Raw genomic sequence first — 6,000 nt, forward strand, 5'->3', positions numbered from 1 at the left:
AACAGTAATCTTTTTTTTTTTAATTTTATTAGCTGGAGGACAATTACTTCACAACATTTCAGTGGGTTTTGTCATACATTAACACGAATCAGCCATAGAGTTATGCCAATTCCCCATCCCGATCCCCCCTCCCACCTCCCTCTCCACCCGACTCCTCTGGGTCCTCCCAGTGCACCAGGCCCGAGCACTCGTCTCATGCATCTCACCCGGGCTAGTGATCTGTTTCACCATAGATAATACACATGCTGTTCTTTTGAAACATCCCACCCTCACCTTCTCCCACAGAGTTCAAAAGTCTGTTCTGTACTTCTGTGTCTCTTTTTCTATTTTGCATATTGGGTTATCATTACCATCTTTCTAAATTCCATATATATGTGTTAGTATGCTGTAATGTTCTTTATCTTTCTGGCTTACTTCACTCTGTATAATGGGCTCCAGTTTCATCCACCTCATTAGAACTGATTCAAATGAATTCTTTTTAATGGCTGAGTAATATTCCATGGTGTATATGTACCACAGCTTCCTTATCCGTTCATCTGCTGATGGGCATCTAGGCTGCTTCCATGTCCTGGCTATTATAAACAGTGCTGCGATGAACATTGGGGTGCACGTGTCTCTTTCAGATCTGGTTTCCTCGGTGTGTATGCCCAGAAGTGGTATTGCTGGGTCATATGGCAGTTCTATTTCCAGTTTTTTAAGAAATCTCCACACTGTTTTCCATAGTGGCTGTACTAGTTTGCATTCCCACCAACAGTGTAAGAGGGTTCCCTTTTCTCCACACCCTCTCCAGCATTTATTGCTTGTAGACTTTTGGATAGCAGCCATCCTGACTGGCGTGTAATGGTACCTCATTGTGGTTTTGATTTGCATTTCTCTAATAATGAGTGATGTTGAGCATCTTTTCATGTGTTTGTCAGCCATCTGTATGTCTTCTTTGGAGAAATGTCTGTTCAGTTCTTTGGCCCATTTTTTGATTGGGTCATTTATTTCTCTGGAATTGAGCTTCAGGAGTTGCTTGTATATTTTTGAGATTAATCCTTTGTCTGTTTCTTCATTTGCTATTATTTTCTCCCAATCTGAGGGCTGTCTTTTCACCTTACTTATAGTTTCCTTTGTAGTGCAGAAGCGTTTAAGTTTCATTAGGTCCCATTTGTTTATTTTTGCTTTTATTTCCAATATTCTGGGAGGTGGGTCATAGAGGATCTTGCTGAGATTTATGTCGGAGAGTGTTTTGCCTATGTTCTCCTCTAGGAGTTTTATAGTTTCTGGTCTTACATTTAGATCTTTAATCCATTTTGAGTTTATTTTTGTGTATGGTGTTAGAAAGTGTTCTAGTTTCATTCTTTTACAAGTGGTTGACCAGTTTTCCCAGCACCACTTGTTAAAGAGGTTGTCTTTTTTCCATTGTATATCCTTGCCTCCTTTGTTAAAGATGAGGTGTCCATAGGTTCGTGGATTTATCTCTGGGCTTTCTATTCTGTTCCATTGATCTATATTTCTGTCTTTGTGCCAGTACCATACTGTCTTGATGACTGTGGCTTTGTAGTAGAGTTTGAAGTCAGGCAGGTTGATTCCTCCAGTTCCATTCTTCTTTCTCAAGATTACTTTGGCTATTCGTGGTTTTCTATATTTCCATACAAATTGTGAAATTATTTGTTCTAGTTCTGTGAAAAATACCGTTGGTAGCTTGATAGGGATTGCATTGAATCTATAGATTGCTTTGGGTAGAATAGCCATTTTGACAATATTGATTCTTCCAATCCATGAACACGGTGTGTTTCTCCATCTGTTTGTGTCCTCTTTGATTTCTTTCATCAGTGTTTTATAGTTTTCTATGTACAGGTCTTTTGTTTCTTTAGGTAGGTAAACGCCTAAGTATTTTATTCTTTTTGTTGCAATGGTGAATGGTATTGTTTCCTTAATTTCTCTTTCTGTTTTTTCATTGTTAGTATATAGGAATGCAAGGGATTTCTGTGTGTTAATTTTATATCCTACAACTTTACTATATTCATTGATTAGCTCTAGTAATTTTCTGGAAGAGTCTTTAGGGTTTTCTATGTACAGGATCATGTCATCTGCAAACAGCGAGAGTTTCACTTCTTCTTTTCCTATCTGGATTCCTTTTACTTCTTTTTCTGCTCTGATTGCTGTGGCCAAAACTTCCAACACTATGTTGAATAGTAGTGGTGAGAGTGGGCACCCTTGTCTTGTTCCTGATTTCAGGGGAAATGCTTTCAATTTTTCACCATTGAGGGTGATGCTTGCTGTGGGTTTGTCATATATAGCTTTTATTATGTTGAGGTATGTTCCTTCTATTCCTGCTTTCTGGAGAGTTTTAATCATAAATGAGTGTTGAATTTTGTCAAAGGCTTTCTCTGCATCTATTGGGATAATCATATGGTTTTTATCTTTCAATTTGTTAATGTGGTGTATTACGTTGATTGACTTGCGGATATTAAAGAATCCTTGCATTCCTGGGATAAAGCCCACTTGGTCATGGTGTATGATTTTTTTAATATGTTGTTGGATTCTGTTTGCTAGAATTTTGTTAAGGATTTTTGCATCTATGTTCATCAGTGATATTGGCCTGTAGTTTTCTTTTTTTGTGGCATCTTTGTCTGGTTTTGGAATTAGGGTGATGGTGGCCTCATAGAATGAGTTTGGAAGTTTACCTTCTTCTGCAATTTTTTGGAAGAGTTTGAGTAAGATAGGTGTTAGCTCTTCTCTAAATTTTTGGTAGAATTCAGCTGTGAAGCCATCTGGTCCTGGGCTCTTGTTTCCTGGAAGATTTTTGATTACAGTTTCGATTTCCTTGCTTGTGATGGGTCTGTTAAGATCTTCTATTTCTTCCTGGTTCAGTTTTGGAAAGTTATACTTTTCTAAGAATTTGTCATTTCATCCAAGTTGTCCATTTTATTGGCATAGAGCTGCTGGTAGTAGTCTCTTATGATCCTTTGTATTTCAGTGTTGTCTGTTGTGATCTCACCCTTTTCATTTCTTATTTTGTTAATTTGGTTCCTCTCTCTTTGTTTCTTAATGGGTCTTGCTAATGGTTTGTCAATTTTGTTTATTTTTTCAAAAAACCAGATTTTAGCTTTGTTGATTTTTGCTATGGTCTCTTTAGTTTCTTTTGCATTTATTTCTGCCCTAATTTTTAAGATTTCTTTTCTTCTGCTGACCCTGGGGTTCTTCATTTCTTCCTTCTCTAGTTGCTTTAGGTGTAAAGTTAGGTTATTTATTTGGCTTTTTTCTTGTTTCTTGAGGTAAGCCTGTAATGCTATGAACCTTCCCCTTAGCACTGCTTTTACAGTGTCCCATAAGTTTTGGGTTGTTGTGTTTTCATTTTCATTCATTTCTATATATATTTTGATTTCTTTTTTGATTTCTTCTATGATTTGTTGGTTATTCAGAAGCGTGTTATTTAGCCTCCATATGTTTGAATTTTTAACAATTTTTTTCCTGTAATTGAGATCTAATCTTACTGCACTGTGGTCAGAAAAGATGACTGGAATGATTTCAACTTTTCTGAATTTTCCAAGACCAGATTTATTGCCCAGGATGTGATCTATTCTGGAGAAGGTTCCATGTGCACTTGAGAAAAAGGTGAAATTGATTGTTTTGGGGTGAAATGTCCTATAGATATCAATTAGGCCTAACTGGTCCATTGTATCATTTAAGGTTTGTGTTTCCTTGTTGATTTTCTGTTTAGTTGATCTATCCATAGTAGTGAGTGGGGTATTAAAGTCTCCCACTATTATTGTTTTACTATTAATTTCCTCTTTCATACTCATTAGCATTTGCCATACATATTGCGGTGCTCCTATGTTGGGTGCATATATATTTATAATTGTTATATCCTCTTCTTGGATTGATCATTTGATTATTATGTAGTGTCCTTCCTTGTCTCTTTTCACATCCTTTATTTGAAAGTCTATTTTATCTGATATGAGTATTGCGACTCCTGCTTTCTTTTGATCTCCATTTGCGTGAAATATTTTTTTCCAGCCCTTTACTTTTAGTCTCTATGTGTCTCTGGTTTTGAGGTGGGTCTCTTGTAGACAGCATATATAGGGCTCTTGTTTTTGTATCCATTCAGCCAATCTTTGTCTTTTGGTTGGGGCATTCAACCTATTTACATTTAAGGTAATTATTGATAGGTGTGGTCGCGTTGCCATTTACTTTGTTGTTTCGGGGTTCACATTTATACAACCTTTCTGCATTTCCTGTCTAGAGAAGACACTTTAGCATTTTTTGAAGAGCTGGTTTGGTGGTGCTGAATTCTCTCAGCTTTTGCTTGTCTGTAAAGCTTTTGAATTCTCCTTCATATCTGAATGAGATCCTTCCTTGGTACAGTAATCTAGGTTGTAGATTATTCTCTTTCATTACTTTCATTATGTCCTGCCATTCCCTTCTGGCCTGGAGGGTTTCTATTGATAGATCAGCTGTTATTTTTATGGGAATCCCCTTGTGTGTTATCTGTTGTTTCTCCCTTGCTGCTTTTAGTATTTGTTCTTTGTGTTTGATCTTTGTTAATTTGATTAATATGTGTCTTGGGGTGTTTTGCCTTGGGTTTATCCTGTTTGGGACTCTCTGGGTTTCTTGGACTTGGGTGGCTATTTCCTTCTCCATTTTAGGGAAGTTTTCAGCTGTTATCTCCTCGAGTATTTTCTCATGCCCTTTCTTTTTGTCTTCTTCTTCTGGGACTCCTATGATTCAAATGTTGGGGCGTTTCACATTGTCCCAGAGGTCCCTGAGGTTGTCCTCATTTCTTTTGATCCTTTTTTCTTTTTTCCTCTCTGTTTCATTTATTTCCACCATTCTATCTTCTACCTCACTTATCCTATCTTCTGTCTCCGTTATTCTACTCTTGGTTCCCTCCAGAGTGTTTTTGATCTCATTCATTGCATTATTCACTTTTACTTGACTCTCTTTTATTTCTTCTAGGTCTTTATTAAACATTTCTTGCATCTTTTCAATCTTTGTCTCCAGGCTATTTATCTGTAACTCCATTTTGTCTTCAAGATTTTGGATCATTTTTATTATCATTATTCTAAATTCTTTTCAGAGAGATTCCCTATCTCCTCCTCTTTTGTTTGACTTGGTGGGCACTTGTCATGTTCCTTTACCTGTTGGGTATTTCTCTGCCTTTTCATCTTGTTTAGATTGCTGTGTCTGGAATGGGCTTTCTGTATTCTGGAGGTCTGTGGTTCCTTTTTATTGTGGAGTTTTTACCCGGTGGGTGGGGTTGGACGGTTGGCTTGTCAAGGTTTCCTGGTTAGGGAAGCTTGTGTCAGGGTTCTGGTGCGTGGAACTTGATTTCTTCTCTTTGAAGAGCAATGGAGTGCCCAGTAATGAGTTTTGAGACGGGTCTATGTGTTAGGTGTGACTTTGGGCAGTCTGTATGTTGACTTTCAGGGCTATGTTCCTGCATTGCTGGGGAATTTGCATGGTATGTCTTGCTCTATAACTTGTTGGCTCTTGGGTGGTGGTTGGTTTCAGTGTAGGTATGGAGGCTTTTGGACAGTCTCTTATTACTTAAAGTTCCATGTAGTCAGGAGTTTTCTGGTGTTTTCAGGTTTTGGGCTTAAATCTCCTGCCTCTGGATTTCAGTTTTATTGTTCCTGTAGTCTCAGGACTTCTCCAACTATACAGCACTGGTAATAAAACTTCTAGGTTACTGGCGAAAAGATTCTCCCCCGTTAGGGAATCCCAGAGAGGTTCACAGAGTTACATGAAGAAGAGGACAGGGAGGAGGAAAATAGAGATGAGCAGGAGGCGAAAAAGGGGGACTCAAGAGGAGAGAGACAGATCTATGCAGTCGTCTCTTCCTAGAGTGTTCTCCGTAGCCAAGACACCCACAAAGATTCACAGAATTGGATTGGGAAGAGAAGGGGAAAGGAGGAAATAGAGGTGTTCTGAGGTAGAAAACAGAGAGTCAAGATTGGGAGAGAATAATCAACACACTCCTGAATAAAAATGGAAACTGAATATTGGATTCTT

Source organism: Muntiacus reevesi, chromosome 1 (assembly GCF_963930625.1).
Source record: "Muntiacus reevesi chromosome 1, mMunRee1.1, whole genome shotgun sequence".
Classification (NCBI taxonomy): Eukaryota; Metazoa; Chordata; class Mammalia; order Artiodactyla; family Cervidae; genus Muntiacus; species Muntiacus reevesi.